This window comes from Sitodiplosis mosellana, unplaced genomic scaffold (genome assembly GCF_009176505.1).
Source record: "Sitodiplosis mosellana isolate CC-2019 unplaced genomic scaffold, AAFC_SMos_1.0 Smas_scaffold_1, whole genome shotgun sequence".
NCBI lineage: Eukaryota > Metazoa > Arthropoda > Insecta > Diptera > Cecidomyiidae > Sitodiplosis > Sitodiplosis mosellana.
In genome coordinates this window covers 8,752,509-8,775,880 of record NW_022595244.1, presented here as the reverse complement: position 1 = coordinate 8,775,880, position 23,372 = coordinate 8,752,509, and the positions used below count along the sequence as shown (strand labels likewise).

Sequence of the window (23,372 nt, the reverse complement as noted above, 5' to 3'; positions counted from 1 at the left end):
CAACGAGAGAGAAGAAATCCGTAATGAAAATGAATTAATTTCTGCTCTTAAGAATTAAGCGAGATGAACGAGAGAGAAAAAAGACTAAAGAAACACATTGGATATAAATCTATGGCAGCCATGACTAGTTTCACCACAACATCAGCGTCCAATTTTGTGGTAGACAACAAATTATTTCTTGAGCAATACGCATAGGACATTGTTATTAAATTGTCGGTTTGTTAAATTGCGTACTCAGCCTCAAATACCGCAGTTGATTTCGTTTTCAATGGCGAAAATCGCGATTAAAGTATGAGCACACGTTCCTGTCTCACTCGCTCACCATCGATTGCACAGTTTAATTTCAAGTGCATCTCGAAAAATTCAAGCGCAATACAAGATCAGAGGCAAAGGTTTGGATTTATGTGTGTGTGTGTGTATGTTAAGTGCGCCTACGGCATAAATCATGTTGTCGAAGAAGCACAATTTTCGGTGTAAGATTAGTTAGAGATTACAGTGGAGCCAAAGACGTTTTTTCTTTCGTTTTCGATGGGGAAAAAAATGCGCAAATTAAACAGAAACGACGACGCGTTCAATGGAAGAAAAATGAATAAACATTGAACCGTAACCAGTTTTTTTTTCGTTTTTTCTCTGTGGCCGGATCAAATTTTAAACGTGTAGAGCAAAAGCGACGAGCATTTAATTTTATTTTCTGTTTTACCTTAACCTATGTGTCTGTGCCTGTATGCCTCTATCTATTCTCCAATTTTGGTGTAGCGCATCTTATCGCATTTCGATCAAATAAGCTCGGACAAAACAGTATGTATATGCGTACCATATATTATGTACGACGTGCTCATAATTTTTGCATAGATCTTATTCGCCTAGTGTGCTCTCTACAACATTGAACCATTCTTCTTCGTGAGGTGAACTCGTACACACAAATACACACCCATGGACCATTCGATTCCAAAACCACAATGAAGACTGAATGTCTTGCGCTTTATTTATTGGTGTATCGAATCACATGCGTGTTTCTACATTAGCGCATCAAATCTGGAAAGCCCACAAAAGATCGGTGAAACGAACTCGGGTTAAAATGCGCATTAAACTCATTATTGACTCTTTTTTTTCGTTTTCTTTTCTTGATTTTTTTTTTCAATTAAATTGTGTTTTGTTGAGCATTTGTTTACCCATATTGGTTTCGGTTTCGTTGTAACTGGCGTTGCCGTTTCACTTTTTTTCTCTTCTACTTCTTTATCACAAGAAATTCATTTTGATTTTGCGTCGTAACAAGCACACTTCATTCGGATATGGCAAAATGTTGTCGATTTGATATGCGCACACCGTGCAGCACACTCACACACATTTTCCGCTGTATACTGATGCACATACACACACATACTGTGTAAAAATTTTGAACATTTTCACTTTTCTTCTCGTATTGTTCTATTGTGTGCAAACATTTGATTGAATTGAACGTTTTCCGAATCAATTCCATTCATTCAGCAAAGGTTATTATATCAAGTATCGAAATGGTTCGTCGAATGATTTTCACTTTCCATAAGTGCTGAAATATTCGGCTATTTACCAGCAGAAAAAAAATGCGCATGAACTTATTGAACTCTCGATACCTAATTTATCTAAAGAGTGTTTCGACGAGCTGCAATTCATTTGCAAAGAAAGCGGCTCATTCAGATAACACTCACTTCACACACCGATTGAAGTTGAAGTGCAACAGCAGCAGCAGCAGCAGCACACCGACAGCATCGGCCCGACGATGTCGACATTTAAACCAACAACACACTTGTTCCATTTCGAGCGATTTGCAGGCTGCGTCAACAGCGGTCCATTTAAAGTAATCTGGAAACGAAAATGAAATCAAGATGAAACGTACAACAACAACAACAAAAGCACACAAATATACAAAGAAATGAAATTCTTCGAGCAGAAAACAGCAGAAAGAAAGAAAACCTTACGAAAAAAAACAACAACAGAAACACACACACACACACAACGAGAAGAATTTATGACAAAATCTGCATAAATGTTCCTTTCACTCTTTGGTTGGTCGGATACGGCCAAGGGGCAATCCACTCAAAAGTAATACATAATACCTGCGAAGTAATACGAAGTAATACTAGGTAAAAATGGTATTACTTTTGATAAAGTAATACTCCTTTTAAAAATAATACTATTGTTTGAAAAAAGTAATACTAAAGTAATACAATGTAATATTTACATTAGTATTAATTAAAGTAATACTAAAGTAATACAATGTAATATTTACATTAGTATTACTTAAAGTAATACTAATACACAGTATTACTTTTGAGTGGTTTGCCCCTCGGATACGGCCGCTCTTTTGCATACAATTATGACTTACATCCACAAAACTGCCGATACGCAACCAGTTAATTTCTACCGTAGCGATTCTATCGCCGCGGCAGTGACAACACGACGAGAGCATTCCATCTGTCGCTCTTTTTTGATCATTTACAGCTTGTTTTTTTGAGGGCTGTGTGTTTGTTTCTGTATCAAATCAGTCTCGATTCCGCATGATTCTGTCGCTCTTCCCAAGCGCATTCAATCTCGATTTTATTTTCTCATTGAACATACACAACATATACCGACATAACATTGGAAGCGAGATTTTCCGTATCGATTCAGTTGTTATCATTCTTCAAAGCCATTAGCACATATTTTTCGATCCAGCTTGACGGTTTCATGCATGTTGCCACACAATGAAGCACATTTTTGCAATTCAACGGCCAAATAAATGTTTCGTTGCCATCGTTATAAATGATATCTGGAATGTACTTGTGTTGCATCTACATTCACTTGGGATTGTCGCAATCCTATATCTGAGATTTTGTTTATTTTGGTTTTGTAGTTTGTTTAGAATTCAAAATGAGTTTTGAGAGCAAAACGGGCGCAACATAACACACAGTTATTCCCACGCCATGCGCGCTCTCTCGACTAGTCGGTGAAGTGTGGCTGGGCCTCAATGTGGTGAATGAAAGAGATCACCATGAAAAATGGCGTCTTGTCTTCAACAGCCACATGATAAAACTGGTGAATAAATGCAATCAGCTGAACAATACACAACGAGAGTTGTATCTATCGAAAAAATCGCTTCCAGTATCTTGAGCATTTAGTCGATGAAAGTCGGTTCATTTGCAAAGTGTCCGTTTCGTTTACAGATCCGAAAGCAACATGAATTGCAGATTGTATTATTCGGTTGATGTTGCTGCTATTTGAAAGAAGCTACATACGGCACGGTTTGTGTACGATGGAGCCAACCAAATCTTTCACTTGTCGACGATTTTATAGACAAACGCTTTCTTCTTGAACCCTATGTGCAGTTTGGCTTTCAAACAATTTCGCACACATACCATATCTCGTATTAATCTAATTCCAGTTCATTCCTTCGTTTCAAGTGCTCGACATTGATCGATTGATTTGCATTCCCTTCATTTTCGACAATTTCCCATTCAAACCATCCAAAGCCATCCAAATCCAAAACACAACACCAACTTCTTTCGTTTCTCAGAAATACTTATGATATTAATCAAATTTGATAGCTACAAATTTGTAGCGCGAAACAATACCCGGCCGAACGACGTCATACTTGAAAAGTAAAACAGTGACCAAATCAGTACGGCGGCCACTCAATGCCATTGGTAATGTTTGCACTTGGTTTAATTTCGCTCGGACGCTACTGACCGTGTTTTCTCGTCGTTTTATGCAAATCAAATCAACCGCATGAATATTTAATACACTGCGAAGAACTTTGCATAAATTGTCGAGTTTTCTTTTCGGTTGAATAAATGAAAGATATAAAGACAACACAAAATATAAACGAAAAAAACAACGAAGCGGATTACTAGTGAATTTTCTGTCACACTTTATGTTATCAATAATTAATGCAAACATTTCATGCCACCAGTTTCACTTGTTTTACGAAGTCTTGCGGCACATCGTGCGCGCGCGTAACTCTGAGTTCATTAAATATTCTCCATTGATTGAATATTAAGCGTTGGGCCGATTTTTCATCAAGTTGTATATAAATTCAAAAAAAAAAACTAGCGAAAAAAATGAATATGAAATAGAAAGAGTGAATAGAAGTAAGCAGCTTATTAAAAACGAAGAATAGTGTCAATGGAAACATATGTTCAGAAATTTATGAGACGCAAAAGTATGCAACATTGGTTGGATCAAATGTGAGAATGATCGAAACGAAAGAGATACCTGCGCGTTAAACCAACCATGAGTCAGCTCTGCCAAACCGGCCCGATATGAACTTCATCGTGGTGTATATCAAAAAAAGGTTTGATTGTTATTTTTGGCCCTAATAGTATACGGTATGCCATGTATTGCTTATGGGATCATGCGAAAAAAACGATAAACTCAGACTTCATAACATCATCTTTTTCTTCATTTTCAAACAACATTGTTGTGTTTTGGCAACATTTTCTCTTTCTTTTTGGTCGACACACACACACACACAGCACCGCATTCAATTTCAGCGTTGAGCATCGTTTGACAGCGGCCACCGTACACCGTACACATATTTAAGTGAGCGTAATCGTTACATCGAACAAAAGGGACTGATCAATTTATCGTTTTGCTCGAATGAGTTTTCTATTCAAATCAAATCGCCCAATCCAATTGTGATGTGTTTCGAAGAATGATCGAATGCCCATTGAATTGATTTTATTTCTTCTTCTTCTTTTTTCAATTTCGGTTTCTTGGAATTTTCTATTTTTTCGACCGATCTGATTTTCTCCAATGAAATGAAACGAAAACGGTTTTTTTTAAGTTCAAATAACCATTTCTTTCAATTTATCTTTCGGGCGAATGGTATAATTCCGCAAGCTTTAGCACACTATTTTAATATTTTGCACATTTCGAATATTTGTATCATGATGATGATTCACTTGTAGCAAGATTCATATCCGAATCTGAATATTAGATTGGAGTTAATGGGATTATCGATTTGATTATTAATTGAGAGAGAAAGACAGAAAAAACGTCGACAACACGATAAACAAAATAAATGCGATGAGGAAAAACGAAAAAAACCTAATTTATGATCATTGCAGAAAAAAAGGAATGCGAAAAAAAGCTGTGATAATTCAAATGGCAAATTGATGCTTGTCAAGTCCAGCCCAGGCCAATTTAGCCCAATCGTTGAATGGAGAGCATTAGAAATACCTTGTTTGTAAAGACCAAAATAGTACGCCCATTTTAAATGCCGTTTAGTTGATTTGGCGTAGAAAAACCAAAAAAAATGGCTGCGTCCGAAATCAAAACTGACTTCGACAATTTATGTCCGAGTCAAAGGTTTTTGTAGTCGCAATTTATATCCCACTGCACAAGTGGGTCATTGTCAAAGAAAGTTTTTTTTTGTGTGCCGAGAGAACGCGTACATACGGCGAGAAAACCGACATTTTATCAATTCGAACGTCGTTGCCTGTGGTCATAAAGACTTTCAAACAAAGATGAACAAGAACGGCCTCACTCATGAAGACATTCTCTGATTGGAAGAGGAAGAGAAAGAGCGAAAAGACAGTGTAGAAAAATCACGTATGTTAATCGTTTAGAATAGATGTGTTGCTGTTGGTTGAAGGCAGAAATGAAGATAGAAAATGTGTCTATTTGTTCAGTGAAACGTCTCAAGGGAGATAACTTATTATTCCACTTACGCTGAGTATGCACAAACAAAAGAGCAGACGAAGAAAAACAACAATGGCCAGCCAGCCAGTCTTGGTTGATTAACATTCAAAGTGTGCAATCGTTTATGTGAGCTTTATTTATATGTTTTATTTAATTTTTTTATTATTCTGCTGTGTTCTCCGTTTTGCACACGAGACACCCATTCACAGTCAGTGTTGCATTCACGATTTGTTTGTGTATGCAGTGTGCACCTGTGAAATGGGAACCAAAATAACATTAACACCGAATTGTAAAATGAAGTAACCCAAAGACATACATTTCACTGTGGGTATTCTCTCTGTGTTCACGCATTCTACATTCCAAAAAGTACAAGCATTTTCATTCATGCATTTGGCGATGGTCAGAGAAGGAAAGAAAGAGAGAGAGAGAGAGAGAGAGAACCAATGTATCGATGTCCGATGTATTGTTGGTTAATCGAGAACGACAGAACACCGAGAATAATAACAATGTTTTTTTTTGGTTGGAAATCAAAGTGAAAATGAACGTTGACGGTCGAAACGAGAACACATTTCAATTGAATTTCTCTCTCTTTCTTTTGGCGCGATAAGCATTGATTTGCTTACAAATGATTTGGGCCGCATTTGTTTCATTTTACATTTGCAATGCTTAGAATTACTTTCTAATATTTGCAAAGCAGCATTTACGTGCTAGCATTGTGTGGCATGAAAGGGATTTTTGATGGAACGATATGCCGAACAGTTTCGATAATGCTTGAATACAAAATGCGATTTTTAATAGGTCAAACAAATGCCACAGCGTCGGAATTCTCTCGGAGTATGTGTGTGTGGGCTAATCGATTTCCAAAGAGTTGGCTGCTTTTTTCTCTCCATAAATCAAATAAATAATGATGGATACTTTTGATATATTTTATGACTGCAACACTTCGGCAAAAGCCGCAGCACACGCCAAACTTGAGCAATTTAGCTTGGGTTGACTTTCGAAAGATTGCGTAAAGGAGAATCGATTTAGGAATTTGTTTGCAAAGTGCAACATATTGCATTGTATGCCGATGTGTACAAAGTTTTTCGATTGAAGGATGAGAGAAAGAGAATTGACATGAACATTGGGCAAAATCCTTCCGCTGCTGCAACAACACACACACACACACACGATCAAAATGCATTTCAAAATTCGGCGAACATCCGATGCAGAACAAAAATAATGCTGATGTTTCCATGTTAGTCGAAATGCCCAAGTTTTAAACAATTTGTTTTTGTGTTCATCAAGTCAAAACTCGCATCACCTTCAGAATGTGGCACACAATTCACACCGTTGCACGCCACGAGACTAGTGCCAATGTAGCACTTTTGTGCCGTAAGCTCACTTCAGGTGAATGTAGTTCTTTAATTAGCACTTTTATGCATTATGCAAATTCGTTCAAGCTTACACAAATATTCTCGAGCGTGTGCGCGTTTGAAAAGGGCCAATTTCGCGCTAATTTGCTTAACAAACACCAAAAATTTCGATCGATAAACACTTTGTAGTGACACCAGCAGAAAAAAAAGTCATGTTTTTTCTCCCATTTTGGTTGATTGAAAACCGACTATTGAACATTCTTTTAATTGGCCACATGCTAAGCTAGCATTGCTTACAACCAAATTGAATAAGAAAGTTCGCTTTTTTTTCATTCAGGTGTTGAAGTTTGCGTTACACATCTGATGACGTCGTTGATTTATCTAATGGTTGTGTTTGACACGCATGAACTTCATTTTTGGCAATTACACCAAAATTAATTAACTTGGAAAGGTCGTATGGTAAATTTTAATCAACGGCATTAATATACAAAAATATGCAGAACACGGCAAGTCGTTTTCTTTTAGCCATACATAGCGATATGAAAACGGCTTTTATTGTCTTCGGTCCATAAAAATCATCGAGCTCACATTTTTCTCCTATTTATTTGTTTTTATCAAATTAGTTGTTTCGTTTTTTGGGAAACATATTTAGTTCGTAATCTGAAATTACTGAAGTCTGTCTATTGCCGTACCAAAAATGTAAACAAAACAGAAAAATTTGCATGTTGAAAAGAAATTACAATGGGAAATGAGAGACAAAGAAGAAGACGATAATGATGATGCGCCGCAAAAACAAAAGCAATCAATTTGAAATTCAAAGTGCGGAATAAGCAGATCACCGAAGTGGACCAACAGCAGTAGCAGCCGCAGTCGAGACAACAGCAGCATCCACTGTTGTACGTTGTATCATAATTGGAACGAGTAGACTCGAATTCGGCGCAACAATTTTTCACACTTGCCCAATCGAGCGCACACATTCAGTGTGTATGACCGAAAAATATTCCGTTATTCGATTTTGGTTTTAGGCTTTCGCGCATATCTTGATTGAATTTTTCAAGAAACAATATTCATTTTTATATTTCAAACGGCTATAAAATTGATTGCTTTCGGTTTCGAATTATTGACTTTTCGATATCGTGCCAATGTGTGTTTGTGTGTGTGTGTGTACTTCGATTCAATTTGTTTTCTGCTTAATATTTTCCGCCGATAAAATCACCTTGAAAAATAATTAGGTGCTTTAATTCCGTGGATTAGGCCTGTAAAATCGTTGAGTAAACTCGTGATTTTTCGAACAAAGTTTTATGAGGTTGAAATTCCGACATTTTTACGTGTTTTTTTGTTGGATTTTTAATCCATAACTGATAAAATATGTTATGGTCTGTGAGGTCGTGTCATGCGAAAAATAAATCACAGTTCAGTATTTAATCAACGGCTTATGGTTAAGTTCACGAATTATGTTGCTTGTGTTAAGCAGATTTGGCTTCTGTTTGTTCGTAAATCGCGTTGAAAAATAACGAAAAAAAAATCCCATTAGCCCATCATGGTTTCTATGGAGAGTCTCCATGCGGTGAAATTATTTCGTACATTCAGAGTGCTTAAGTGGAAAAAACTAGGAACGCAAAGTGCGTTTAAGAGCATCAACTCAAGCGATTGACGTCGAATTGTTGTTTGTACAACAAAATGTGTCGTGTGACACTTGCTAGCCAAAATAACCGATCCGAAAGGTGTGCAGCCGTATCACACGCCACACGCTTATTAATTGAACTTATTCCATCGAAGACTACCATTTGGTCACCGCTTGCGAGCGTAACACATTCCAAAAGAAAAACTAAGTTACCAAGCTTCTCTCGATTATTATTATTTATTAATAAGCAAAAAAAACATAATTTTGAGAGTGAGCGCGCGCGCACAAAAAAAACGCTCAACAATAACTTAACATGGAATGGAATGCAGGTTCGCAGGTGTTGCGCATCCAATTCATGAATAATAACTGAACACACGATGATATAACAGTTATTGAAATGTGCAATCAGTATCGTATTTTTTTGTTGTTGTCTTCGACGTCGTCGTCGTTGTCTTAAGTTTCCTCAAAGTATTTTGTTCGCGTAGGCAACAAAATGAACGGCTTTTTTTGACTAATGGCACTATGTCACACAGACAGGAACAAACAAATTGTGAGTACACGCACCAATCAGCCCGATGTGCGCCATTTAAATTTGCGCTCATTTTTTCCGGCAAATTCATGAAAAATTAACATTTTTTGGAATGTATGCAATTTTTTGTGTGTTCTTTTCGTGAAATGCCTTTATTTCTCGGCTTGATAATGCACAAAGAAAAGAAACAGCGTTATTTGCGTGCACTTGTTGCGCACAATGCACAGCATTAGCCCCAATTTAAGGCATTCGTGAGCATAATGCAATTTTATTACATCGTACTTGCGACTTAAGCAGCCGAAAAATGTTTTTATGGCCCGTTGTTTTCTTTTTATTGCACACGAAAAACACATTGATCTCTATTTTGAATAAAATCCGCTGCATCATCGTCATCGTTCTCCGTGTTGCTGTTATCTCATTTCATCATTTGATGGTAATTTCGTGGATTTTTTTTCCCATTTCTCACACCATTTTCTATCTCACACAAGAAAATCACGATCGAATGCCAATTGAGTTTATTTGCCATAGGAAATGTGCCGTTGCTGCTGCTCATTTTACCGCATCGACAACCGTAACACATTCAACTCTCGCTCGCTTGCTATTCCATTCTGTCGGTGTGTTTTTTTCTGCTTCTTTTTGTATGCAAATCGAATAACGATAATCGAATGCATCAGCATGATAGCACAACAACCGATTGGGTGTCTATTTTTACGCACATTGAAACACACTCGCGAAATCAATTTTCATGTAACACGTATATCCAAGAATGAGTATGCCGTTAGATTCCCTACTGATCAGGGTCAGGGAGCTCTTTTGTCAATAATCAGATACAATCATCGTGACTCTTACGTACACACTCAATTAACGACTCGATGCGGTGTGAGTTTATTTCTCTTCATACACATCACACATAATGAAATTAAGGTGAAAGACCGAATTTTATGCAATTTGTTTTTTTTTCAACAAAATAACGGCATTCAAGTAATTTAATCAACATTTGAAATACACCTTCACACTTCTTGGTTTCGCAATCGAACTGTTTTCATTTTTGTGTAAAGAATAACACACCAAGTGCTCTCGAAATATTCCAACCGATTGATACATGGAATGTTTTTGTTGTTGTACTCTTTATCTCCAGATGTTTCTTCTTTCTACTTTGTGTGAGTGACAACGTGGCGAACTACACCAAGCATGAAAACATTAACTAATCATATTTAATTCTACATGACAACAAAAGAAAATTGATTGAATAAAAATGGCAATTCATTCTAATTAGTTCTTACATTTTATATTCAAAAGAATAGAATTCTAATTTTCTCTCACAATCTCCATTCAGTTGGTTCACATTCCAAACATTTTACTACGTATTGCCCAATGGTCGTCAATCTCAGATTCGAAACGTGCCGACGATATCAATGTGACGAAGTGACCGAGTGGTTAAGGTGGCAGACTGCTAATATTGTGATAACACAACGAGAGCAGCGATCTGTTGCGGTTTCCGCGCGCAGGTTCGAATCCTGCCTTCGTCGCTATATTTTTTTTTTATAAAACATCTACTCCGAAATGTCGCACAGCATCTTTGGGCGTACATTTGATTGAAGTATTATTTCAGAATATTATTTGAGAAAAAAAAATTTACTCATTTTTTGTTTGAATCTTTCAATTTGAGTCTCAAAATCTGCGATGCTGTTTGAGTTACCGATTGTAACATTTCCAAAGGGACGTATTATAAAAAAAAATATAGCGACGAAGGCAGGATTCGAACCTGCGCGCGGAAACCGCAACAGATCGCTGCTCTCGTTGTGTTATCACATTATTAGCAGTCTGCCACCTTAACCACTCGGTCACTTCGTCACATTGATATTGTTGGCTCGTCGTCAATTTGAACACAGATAAGCGACATTCTGGTGAATGTGTTCATTCAACACGGTAAATGTATGTTGTACAAATAATTGTGAACGCAATGACTGAACTACGCATTCTTTTCGAATATTTCTTTTCAAAAACTCAAAACAAAAACCAATATGTTTTGAGTCATATCCACATTCGAAAGTAGAATTTTTGTGAAAATTCAATCTGAATGTACAGTTTTTCGAGATCAATGTACTGCGTCACGTAGTTACCAAGACGAATGTGACGGTGAGGCAGAAACAGAGATTTGGTGATAAAGACAACAACAAAATCATAAGAACAAAACCAACATTTCACTTTTGAGAGGTTTTTTTCTTCTGTTCATTCGTGTTGATTCCATATTCTGACTGATTAAAATGAATTGATTTTGTGCGCGGTGATAAGATCGTACGAGGTTTTACGAATGAAGACATTTGCAATTAATTTATGAGTGATTGCATTGAATGTACTCTTTCACCTCTGCTGTCATTTCACAGTGTAAAATGAATGGAGTGTTGGTTTGGTTTCGAATACTTCGTTAAGTTTAATTGAAATACGCAGAAACAAAGAGCCAGTGGGGTATTGCGCAAAAAGTCTATATATTTCGTCTGAAATTGATAACAGTATATTTCTCAATTAGAAAGTACAATCAATAATCGGTAACAGCAATGATCAGATAACGACACTCGTTGGCCGAATGATAAAAATTGGTATCATATTTCACCTATTTCGGTATTCATTCCCCTTCGTTCAGTGCCAGTATGAAGATGATTCTCGCATTAAATCGATGAACAAACTGTTTCGATACGTTGGCTGCATTTCGAAGTGAATAAAGTGGTTTTCGATCGAAAGTTTATTGCACACACGTGAAAAGCGGTGTGTTCCAATTCTTTGTCGAATTATTCAAATGAGGCTCATCAAATAATTTACCGATTAATGTATAAGCATTGTGCCGGCTTGTGAACGACTTTGCCTGCTACTCGTCGTCGTCGTCGTCGTTGTCGGCGGTGGCAGAAATTTGATGCGCATCATTAGCTGGAGAAGCGTCTTTATTTGGTATGTGTGGCACAATAAATAATAATCACGTTGCATAGAAGAATATTTGTTGGCTTTCAATAGACCATGTAGTAGGCCTACCGCCGATCGATTCCGAAAATTAAGAAATCGATTTTGATTGATTCTCGAGTTTATGCAAATTAGATTGACAAATTAACCACAGTAATGACACACGCAAACGCATACATGCTATGCGAATGTGAATGAACTTAGAAACGACAAAACAAATTGTGTTATGCGATCACCGACCATATTCTGTTGGAAAACACGGAATGCAATAAAGCGAGACAAAGATTTTGGTTGTGTGTGCGAGCGCAGTGTGCCTTAATCTGGTATCGGCATACGTCCTACGATGATTTTTTTTCTCTCCCTCTCTTTGACTATACCAAACATAGTCACTTAATATCCGATTACATGGCATTACCTGTCAGCGTGTGTTTCATTACCACGCTCGCAAAGTGAATGCAACCAAACGAACCGAACAAAACAAAAAGTCACCAACACCAAAGCGATTAAACTGAATTGACAAAAGAAACCTGCGGAAAAGAATATCAAATCCAATAAAATCAAAAGAAAAGAAACGATAGAGCAGAAAAAAAAGTAGGCACTTTCAATTAACGTTGGCTGTTTGTGGACGTTTTTTATTTGTCTTTTTCACTGAATTGTGGAAAATGTATTGAAGCAATCACAAACGCCAACAGTCATACATACTCGCTGGCTTTAATTTTATTGATGTAATGCGAAGCAAATGAATTTTGCCATCAAAAACGCACGACCGAAAACGCTAGCCAACATTTTTTGCCATAAGTCATGTTTGAAGGTTGTGTGACACAAGCAGCAAAATGCCATGAAATTCAATCCAGAAACAAAAACACACAATTCGCACAAAACAAACATCAGTCGATTGTCGCGCAAACACACCGTATGGGCGCTCTCAAGCAAAATGCACAGCGAAAACGGAGGAGAGGAGAGAAAAAAATGAGACATTAAACTGTAATAAAAAAACCGTTTGAATTGAATTCATTGAAAGAAGTCGAACGACAAACCGCACCAAACAAAGTTGAATGTTTGGATAAATTAAATCAAATGGTGAACAGAAAGTCACGCTGCTTGCACTGGCAGCAGCAACGGCGGCAACCGTACCAAACAGTAAATAAATTCAATATGCGAATGAGTGTGACTGTCGCCTGAGTGTGTGCGCACGCCTGCCTGCCTGCGATCTCTTGATCATTGCGAATTTACGACGTGAAAATAGATATATTTGAGATAAAATTCAACGCCAGAATGAAAGAAATCGTTTTGCTTTAAGATGAATGGCATCCAACCCAGTGCAGAGTCGAGATTTTGCGTTGGCAAAGTGTGCTCGCGCGCGAACAAGCGACAAGTAGAAGTACATTCGTTTGGAAGTAGCTTACATGTGTAGTCGAGCGTTTGGGAATGATCTAAAGACATACATCGCGTGTGTAAGTCACACCAGTAAGCCAACTATTTCAATTATTTCGTTAGTGCATTCTTTGTGGCGCGCGGAAAATGTGCACATAGAATGCTGTTACTGAGAGTCAAATGAATGAATTTGAATGAGAAAAAAAAACAAAACACACACTCAAACATCTGACATTTGGCCAATTAAATATTTAACAAGCACCTAAGCTCTTTGTGCCGAAACAAAATTGGTTCGCAGCTAGTTTATCTTGTTTTTCTTATTCTCTTGCCCATAATTAATTGAACAATTGTACTAGTTGCGGTTGTGCAGTCACAATTTTTTCACATCCACATTCGACAGAACGTTTTCATATCGCGCGATCGACATCTCTGGTGCTACTGGAAATCAAAATTCACTTCTATTCGGGCAATCTGCTGTTGCGAGTCAAGAAATCGCATCGCTCGATTTCATTTTCGATTGCAATACCATACTTCTCGTTTAACATTGTGCACCAAATGCTTATTAAATTATTTCGCTTGAATTTTTTCTCTGTCTGTTGCATTGGCATACGTCAAGCTCACATTTTGAGTGAGTGCTCAAAGTGGTTGTCAAAAATGCGTTAAAATTTTAACACATCAACTTTGTAATTGAGCCGCTGAAGCCGGCAGCCATCGTTTTATTGAACTGTCATTGGTTTCGTAAGTAAGTTAATCGGTGAACTATGACGATTTGCTTACATTTATGATTCGTAACATCAGCGCATTTTGATTCGCATCGATGGGCCAAAATGTGTTTGGTTGCCACCACACTGAGCGTCCATAAAGATATATCGCATAGTTTTTTTTCTTTCCCATGAATGACGCGTGAATGGCATAGCCGCTTCGCGCTTGGCCACAACACCGAAACGTGATCGGGTACACCGAAATCCAAATGAAGGAAACAAATATGAATGAATTTATAGCGTTCCGTGACCATTTCAATGTTTCACTTTCGATTTCTTTTTATTACGTTTCCTTTTTTCCTCTTCTTTGGCTGCTGCTGCTGTTGCTCCGCGCGTACACGACTTTTTTTTTAACACCATGCCATTTAATTGTTATTATCAAATACAATTACGCGCTTGTAATTACGCGTAAATTATGAAATTTTTTAACCGAAACATTTGTTATTGTTTTGCTGTATATACGTTTCAACGGCCGCAGTCGTTTTCATTAGATATTCTTTACGTTTAATTGTATGATACCATTTTTGTGTGGAGAAATGTTGAGACGATGGAAGAAAAAAAATCGTGTTCGGCCTCATTCACATTAGGTAATGTCAGCTAAATTAAAGCAAAACATTTTCGAATGAACTAGTAGAAAAGTCTCAATCAACGATCGAAGCCAAAATACGACGTTGTGAACTCAACGTTCAATGAGAAATTTGGCGAAAGAAACCTTTTTAAACGGCTGAGATTTTTTTTGTTGCTTTTTTCTGTTTCAGCAGCTGTCACGATCTCGTTTGTATGAGAAACACACATCGACCGGTTAAATAGCAACATTTTATTTTTACTTTGTTGCGTTTTTTTTTCTCTTCTAGTCACTAATTTAATTTATTTTTATATACGTATATATAAAATAACAAGCATTCCCTTTCTATTTGCTCAATTAGTGACTGAAAGAATCTGATTTCGTAGTTATTTCAATTTTTTTTCGTTTCTCACAAAATGTGCTAGTTTACCACACACTGAATGCAGCTGGAAAAGAGAGAAGAAGTGAACCAAAAATTGATTAGTATGTTGCAAAGAAAGCTTCAAAGAATTTATTTTTGCCGTATTGTAATGCGATTAGCGAAGAAAGCATAAATTAAAGAAAAAAAGCGAACGAACAAAATACTGATCAAGCAAAGTGGTGGCTTGGGAACGAAATGACGAAAAACTACGAGAAAAGCCATAATTTATTATTGTTATTTATTCATGATAATTTGTTTGGTATGCTCATGGTTTTTACTTTTCAAGTGGATTATGTGCAATCGCAATGTGCTTGTTTTTCTCCCCGTAGTGAATTGTCCACCGCGAGCAATGTGTCAGGCGCGATTTGTGCACAACAACAGAAAACTCTCTGCCACAAACCAAAAACGCCAACCCGATGAGAACAATCATTATGCCGTCAAAATTAAAATTTATGAATGAAAACACCTATCGCGATTTGGCGAGCACACACAGAGAGAAAACGGTGTCTGTGTATGTGCTCAGTTTAATGGGTCATTTTGCATATTCCGTTGAATAACCAGAGAAGAAGGCGCATTCGACGCCTCATCGCGGGCTAGAGCAGATGGAAACCGATGCATGAACAACACAAATTTTTCCACAACATTTTGCATTATTATTCGTTCTCCGTTAATTTCACTTTTTATTTTCATGATTATGAACGATGATTTGGCTTCCAAATTTTCACTTCGGAATTCTCTTTCCGTTGCAATCGAAAGTAACGAGCAAATGGTAAATTACTTGGGAATTATTATTTTTCTCTTCCAACGAGAGTTTGTCTAATTCGATTCCCTTGGTGCGATGTGGTGCTATTAATCTTTCCGAAAATAGTGCAAAGCAATCGCACCCGGTTAGGCAATTCACTTTCATTTTTGCAATCGCCAGCGAAAAAGAAACAATAAATTATATCCGGATATGCGTTCCGCCAAAAGCTGAGCACACATCGATCGTCCAACGAAAGAATCTCTCATCGTTTTTTAATTACAAACTTTTGTTTTTGACGCACACACAGACAGACAGTCCGGTGTCATGCGGTGAGATATGACGTCGTGTATGTTTTATGATGAATTGATTGGAACCATAATTTGTTGCCTCGTTCGCTTTTGCTCTCCACTTTGAGAGCAACAACTACAACGGGTGCGCGCCATATCATTCGGTGGCCGTTGTCCACGCTCAACCAAGACCGCTATTAGGCGAAGCACATCGAAAACAAATACAACCGCGGCCACAAAGCCGACAGAAAGACATAAAAACAAATCAACTCAATCCATCCAACAACAATCCATTAAACCGATACATTGTGTACAAACACAGTTCGACAGAGTAGAATAAATGTCTTATGCAACAGATCATACACCGCAATTTAAAACCTAATGTAATAAACATTTTGTTGTTTCTTTTTTTTTCGGGTAAATTGTGTTTTGAATATGCCACACGATATATGCAATGAGATTTATAAGCAAATATGCGCGCACAAACGGGCATACTCAGTTCCGTGTGTAATAATTATCGCGAGTCTGAGCGACTAAAATATCATTGTTAACAACTAAATTAGCGGCACATATGCTCTGGACACGCGTACAAATGAGGCTCAGGTTCGTGTTCGCGTTCGTGTTCGCTTGTGTGCGAAAAAAACACATCAACTGAACCAGAAGTGATTTAATTAGAATATTGGAAGGTGCAAATTATGGGCTATTAGAAAAATTAGCTGCCATTCACTGAGTGGGCTGGAATTTTCTATTAGCATTTTTTCGCTCTTTTCAATTTGTCCATTTGCATTTTTTTCCAACACACACACACACACACACACACACACACACAAAATCAGTTATTCCAACCCAAATCCCGCTTTTATAAATGACCGAAGTGAGTGTGGAGATTTTTTGTTGTCTGTTCTGCCATTCGGACACTAGGTTATGTAAACGATGATCATTTAAACTTTCTGCAATTAGTGATTTGTTGATTTGTTGTTGTTCTTTGTTTTTCATCTCATTTCGGCAATTCAAAAGAGGTGCCACTTAACGAGTGCGTCTGTAGTTCAATCGATGTGCCAACGATTCGTTTTGTATGCCAACCGATCATAAATGATCGATAGTTGCTGTATTGAAAAATGCAATCCATATTTCATCTTTGGAGCGTGATCATTGTTTCGTCAATTTGAGGCGCTGCTATAATTAGGAAGTTAATTTGAAGAGCGAAAAAGCATTGATGCTTTTTGATTGAGTAATATGATGGATGCAAACCGTTTCTCGCTAGCCTCAGCTATCAAATTACTTATCGTAATTGAAACATTGAACAAATAGCATGTCTATTCGATTGACGGTCAATTTGTCGAGCAAAAGCGAAATGATTAATTCGAAGAACTGGCAATAAAAAGGCTAGAAAAAAAAACCGAGATGATTTCGTTCGGTGAACATACAATTCATTTGGTCGAGTTTGTTGCTTATTTTTCCACGAAGCCGAATGAAACAAATGGAGCATAGCAATGGTGTAGTGATCACAAGAGTAATTGACTCCAAAAGGAAAAGGGCAATTGGTTAAATGAAAAACCGTTTCATTCGGCCGTCAATAAAAATCAACTTATGCAAGGTTTTTTCCAATGGAACCGCGACACTCGACGATTTCCAACGAAAATGAAATCCATCAAGAAAGAATCGGAGAAAGAAGAAAAAAATGTGAAAGTGCACAAAAATCGAGCATTTAGCAAGTAATTTTAATTAATTAAATTATTCTTGATTAAAACCAACAACAGCAACACGGGCAATTTAATGATACACTCTTTTTTGTACTTAATTACGACATATTTCATAGAACAAGTGGAGGAAATGTGGAAAAATTTCTTCTTTCATCACATTTCCAAGACGTCGGAGTGACAGGTATACGCTTGAACACGATATATATTAGAGACGTGTGCTCTGATTTTGCAGCATTTATGATTATTTTACTGTGTGTGCCGTGGCCGCAATTCAAACTGGATGCAGTGTGATAAATTGTACGATCGGAAATAAGAGAAAACTCATTTAATCGCTTGAAGTTGTAAATCTTCCCCTAATTCATTCTGACATAACCAAACCGGCGGGCCTTATAATTTTCAACGCAAGCCATTTTTCCTCATCATCATTTGCTATTACGACGTGAAATTTTGCTAAATGAGCATATTTTAATTTGAGACCGTGTGGATGTTGCCACTGTCGATGTTGCTGTTGTGCCAATGAATCGGCACGAAAGAAGAAATCATTTAATTTCTATTCGAAATTGGATTTTTTTTCTCTTTTCAACGACTTTCGTTCGATTATCAAAATAATTACATGTTATTGTGTTGCTATTTAACTTGCAAGTGGCTCGATACACGCCAAACCACATCACACTCTTCCGATTTGTCGAGAGGAGTGAAAAGTGTGCAAGTTATCGGAATTGATGGATGATTTGGTTTTTTTTTCTTCTCTTCGTTGTTCATAATAATAGTTCCGAAAACTGACCGTTTGTTGAATAGCGCAAATGCAGCATGCAATTGTAGGATGTGATTTGTTATTGGCTTTAAATCATGAATGGTTGCATCGGATTGATTAAATGGAAAATAATAGGGAAAAAAACCTCCAATTGGTGTTGGTCGATTGTTTATGCGTGCGAGAGCGAGGTCATCGCTTTTTCACTGCATATATTCAATGTTAATACACGTTGAACCAACCCACCGATCGTTGCTAACTTGTTAGCAAAACGAATGCATATTCGCACATTTGCGATCAGCTCGCGCGCGCCCGCGTATACAAACCCAACGTTTTACGTTCAGTGCACAAATGTGTCAGAAGGTGTATATTACGAAATCAAAACATATGCGTTTTGGCTTGGATTACAATGGCCAACATTTTTCTCCGAATACGAATTGCAGCGTTGAAGCCTTTGAATCGCAAAGCCTCGGTTAGAATTTCTGTTATTTTTTTCTACGTGAAATGTGTTTTATAAGATTGGGTTATAAGCGGTCAGTCGAATCGACAGCAAATCATATGCTTTTGTCTGATTTATTTGCGTCGAACGAAGGAACACGTTGCAGCACGATCAAAAGGGAGACACAATGCTTGAAGATATTTTGATGAATTGCTAAATATTCGTATGGGCAACAAAACACCCATTTAGTGCATAATAACGGATTCGCTAAGGCAATTGGTTGTTACTTTTTTTTGGCTTGGACAACATTCCCAATGATTTATATTGTAGCATGTCTTTTGTTTGACGTGACATCGATCACTCGAATTAGAAATGCTAAATCTCTGCCAAGCAATTTGTTTTCCGCCAAACATTTTTCAAGTAGTCAAATTAGACGGAAAAAAGCAACATAATATTAATCCAATTGAATCAACGATATGAAATACCATTTCAAAAGAAAATTTGCTAATAAAAATGAAGCCAATGTTTGTTTGTTTATGAAAATCGACCGGTAAAGCGATTCATCATTTTCCATATGGGTTCGAGTTAACAAAGTATTTGACACGATTTCTTGGACGTGCACATCAAACATACTCAAATATCGAATCTCGAGGAATGGAATATATGCAATGAACGACGTAAGACTTCACCGAAAAAAAAAAACACAAATTCGTCAACGTGATTGACGCAACGCTCTGGCGCCATTGTCAGTAACGTATATCGCAGCCCAATGATTTGCATTCATTTTTGTCGAAGACGTGATTTAACCGAGACTTTTATAGCTCTTTTGTTGCAATTAACATTTTGATAAATCCATAAACTGATTTACCTACATATTTTTTTCGCTCAACACACATACACACTAAAGTCGCAAGCATCTTTCGGATGTACGCGACAAGACACACATATGCGCTGAAGAGGAACAGAGAGTGAAAAAAAGCGAGACAAAATTATATGTGACGACAGTTAATTACTGTAATCGATTTATTTAAAGAGAAAAACGAGTATTTAAGGCACTGTCAGTGTACTCATTAATGCCAATAACGAAAAATGAAACGGGGAAATGAATATGTGACCGAGTCAACGGTACTCACGTTTTTCACTCTCTTCAATGCACAGATTTATTACGCCAAGAGAGAAGCGCGACGATAAAATGCAACCGCAACCGATCCAACGACGAAAAATCACACTCAAAGGAAAACGGCACAAAGAATTCCAAATCGGAATTCTTCATCCACTTTCACTCGAACAGTTCCAACACAATAGCGGACCCGTGTGCAGCTTCACAAATAAATGACTATGCGAATGCATTCACGCAATTAGCGACGATGTTAATTCGAGACGGTTTTTTTTAGAAGTCACTGCAGGTTACCTTGTAAATTATTGCCTGATAAAAAAATATTATAATCGAATCATTTTGTGTGCATTCGTGTGTATGTGCGGTTTTTGTGTCGAAAAAAAAACACCATCATTTAAGCCGGTTGATCTATGCGGGCTCATTATTTTGAAATTAGTCTCACGTCTGAATTGGATTTTAATTAAAATGATTGCACTCGTCATGCTATCAGCTCGGTAAAATCGCAATCTCAAAGTGATTCATGCGCGAGCACACGGTTGTCGGATTCGCATATCAAACTCTATTCGTTAGGATCTGATTGAAAATGAAGCATAAATATCGTTTTGCTATTGTTCAATATAATAATTTTCCCATTATTTCTTTTCTGTCATGATTATGATTTGAGCAACGAAACCAATTTTGTGTGTAAAAAATGGCAGTTTCTAAATCTGCTTGGAATGATGTACATTTTCCGTGAGTATTTTATACACATACCGACACACATACCGACAAAACGTTGAAAAGTCATTTATAAAATCTGTCTTCGACTTGTTTGCATTGTATATTGTGCATTAACGTGCAAAAGGAGTTGCGCAAAATCACCGCTATATCGTCTTCCTTGTGAATTCGAACAATGCATGGCAATCAATGGGAAGCACATACAAATCCGTTTACAACAAGTTTTTTTTTTAATTTATCACAATAACACGTCTTCATCGCATATTCAAAAAAGAGATTAAAATGTATCGCTGGTTACGGTGCCATATATCACCCAATCGAAATGCGACGATGACATGGAAATGTGGAGATTCGTGTGTGGTATTTATCTCGTTTTTTCTCATTCAGTATGGAATTGGATTTAGCGAAGAGTGTCTTTGGGCATAGCGCGAGCTACAATTGATAAGCGTTAAATCGGCCGAGAGACGGCAATGTGAATGAAACCGCCGCGAACAATGTGTGCACTTCAGCGGGTGAGTTTTGGCTGATGCGCACCGTAGATGCAAATCGATTGCATGAAAATGATTGAGTGATAAAAATGCATCTTTTCCCAACAGAACACACATACACACACACAAATGGCATTTGTCATTCAATGTGTGTGCATTTAATACGAGAGATCACGACTAGAAAATATTTGCCGTGAATTGTTTGGCTGGCATCTGAATAAATGGTCTCAAGCTTGTAAGCAAAGCCACGTTGCTTGCGCATGCGCATTCACCTAAGAGCCAAATGGCAGCATAACATTTAACTTCATGGAGTTTGTTTGATATTTTCTTTCCATTCACGCGCATCTCGCGCGTGCGTGCGAGCGAGCGAGAGAGTGAGCTGATTCAATGCACTGGCGTTCCAATGATGTAATTGAATAGCTTTGAATATGCGATTTGGAAAGAGTTTAACCAGCATCGCACTCAGCCCACGATTCATGGTTATGCCATGACGTGAGCGAGCAAAAGAAAGAAACCGATAAATAAAAGCAACAACAACAAATTAATCCATTGAGGAATTCAGGATTGTGTGCAGCAACTTTCATGGACAAACACACACGACGATGCAATATACGCCGAAAATACCAATCACTACGGATAAAAAATAGAGAAGAATGGTTATCATCGTGCGCGACTTTACAAATCAATCATGAAAATTATAATCGAAAGACGTCTCCGTTTGGTTTTGAGACGGGCGGGTGTCAGTGAACGTTCTCCAATCGGCCATCACCATACGCAATCGTTTTGTTGTGAACGCCGAAAGAAAGTATCATATGAAAATGAGTTTGATCAAGTTCCATTCTGGCTCGTCTTTCTTCATTGAAACATAATTGAGAGAGGATTTGTGCTAGGTCTTCGAATAAGCTTGTCTTTAGTTGAAAGAAAAAAATATGGGGAAAATACAACGATGACATCATAATCAACAAACAAACGAGTATTTATGATTAATCACTATTTACTTTACATGAATTTGTGTAATCGCATAGCTGTGGAACGCACATTGCAGCAGTGTCATTGCTACCTGCACACATAGCATCAACTCATCGACTTGATGTGCTTGAGATATGCCAAGCATACGGTTATACTTTCATTGACGTAAATGTCGCACGAACGAACGAACATCGTTTGACGGAGGTCTTCGAAACTTAAACTGACACTGCGCCCAACACCGCATTTTCATTAAACAAATAGAAAGTCTTTCTAATCCTCAAAATGAATTCTTTTCCCATTTTCGACATAAAATCCACGCAGTGAAACATGTATAATCAAATTTTGATGACGTCTGATTATCTCTAAGCAGCGAAAAAATCATTTCATTTCAACTTTTAGTTAACCAATTTATTTGATGATGGTTTCATGTGATCTCATCCAATCTCACTGTGTAATTAAATTTCTTTCAGAAATCTTTTAACAAGAACCGAAATTAAAATACTAAAATGATACTTGAAATGGTGTTCACTTTAATTTTAAAATGGAAAAAAAGGAAAAAAGGAACAGCATTGAAACAAGTCAACAACAGCATGTTGAGTCAATATTGTATGTGACCCTCTTTGTAAATTATCGTTTCGGTTAAATGAGATACCATACAAAAAATTGCTTATTTTATAAAGTCGATAATGTTTTTTTCTTCTCTTCGCTCAAGTATTTTTGGTGTCATTTAAGAAAACACCATACGCCGACCCACAAAAAAAACAATTCAATAAAATGATCGTAAATTTTACGTCTTAATTACAGCATGAGGCTGTTGTGGGTTTACTTTTGCATATTTGTATTCGGATAAATTGAGTTGACACGTCCGTTTTTTTTCCTCAATTAGAATAAACCGAGCCGACGGTGACCTTGAAAAC

General features: G+C 37.3%; 1 protein-coding gene and 2 non-coding genes across 10 annotated transcripts in view; 2 read left to right on the top strand and 1 right to left on the bottom strand.

Moving 5' to 3' along the window:
• Nucleotides 1-23,372, top strand: part of LOC129573751 (disheveled-associated activator of morphogenesis 1) — a 78,353-nt gene that overhangs the window by 40,295 nt on the left and 14,686 nt on the right. Inside the window, exon 1 of one of the 8 annotated variants that reach the window (XM_055454763.1) lies at nt 11,836-12,112. The exons of the other annotated variants lie outside the window; for them this stretch is intronic. The gene's annotated coding sequence lies outside the window, so the exon portion shown is untranslated. Of the gene's footprint in view, nt 1-11,835; nt 12,113-23,372 lie in introns of those variants that run through there. 8 annotated transcript variants of the gene reach the window in all.
• Nucleotides 10,586-10,695, top strand: Trnas-gcu (transfer RNA serine (anticodon GCU)). Its single transcript has 2 exons — nt 10,586-10,622; nt 10,651-10,695. It is a non-coding gene; the product is annotated as a tRNA-Ser (tRNA).
• Nucleotides 10,911-11,020, bottom strand: Trnas-gcu (transfer RNA serine (anticodon GCU)). Its single transcript has 2 exons — nt 10,984-11,020; nt 10,911-10,955 (listed from the first exon to the last, which is right to left on the bottom strand). It is a non-coding gene; the product is annotated as a tRNA-Ser (tRNA).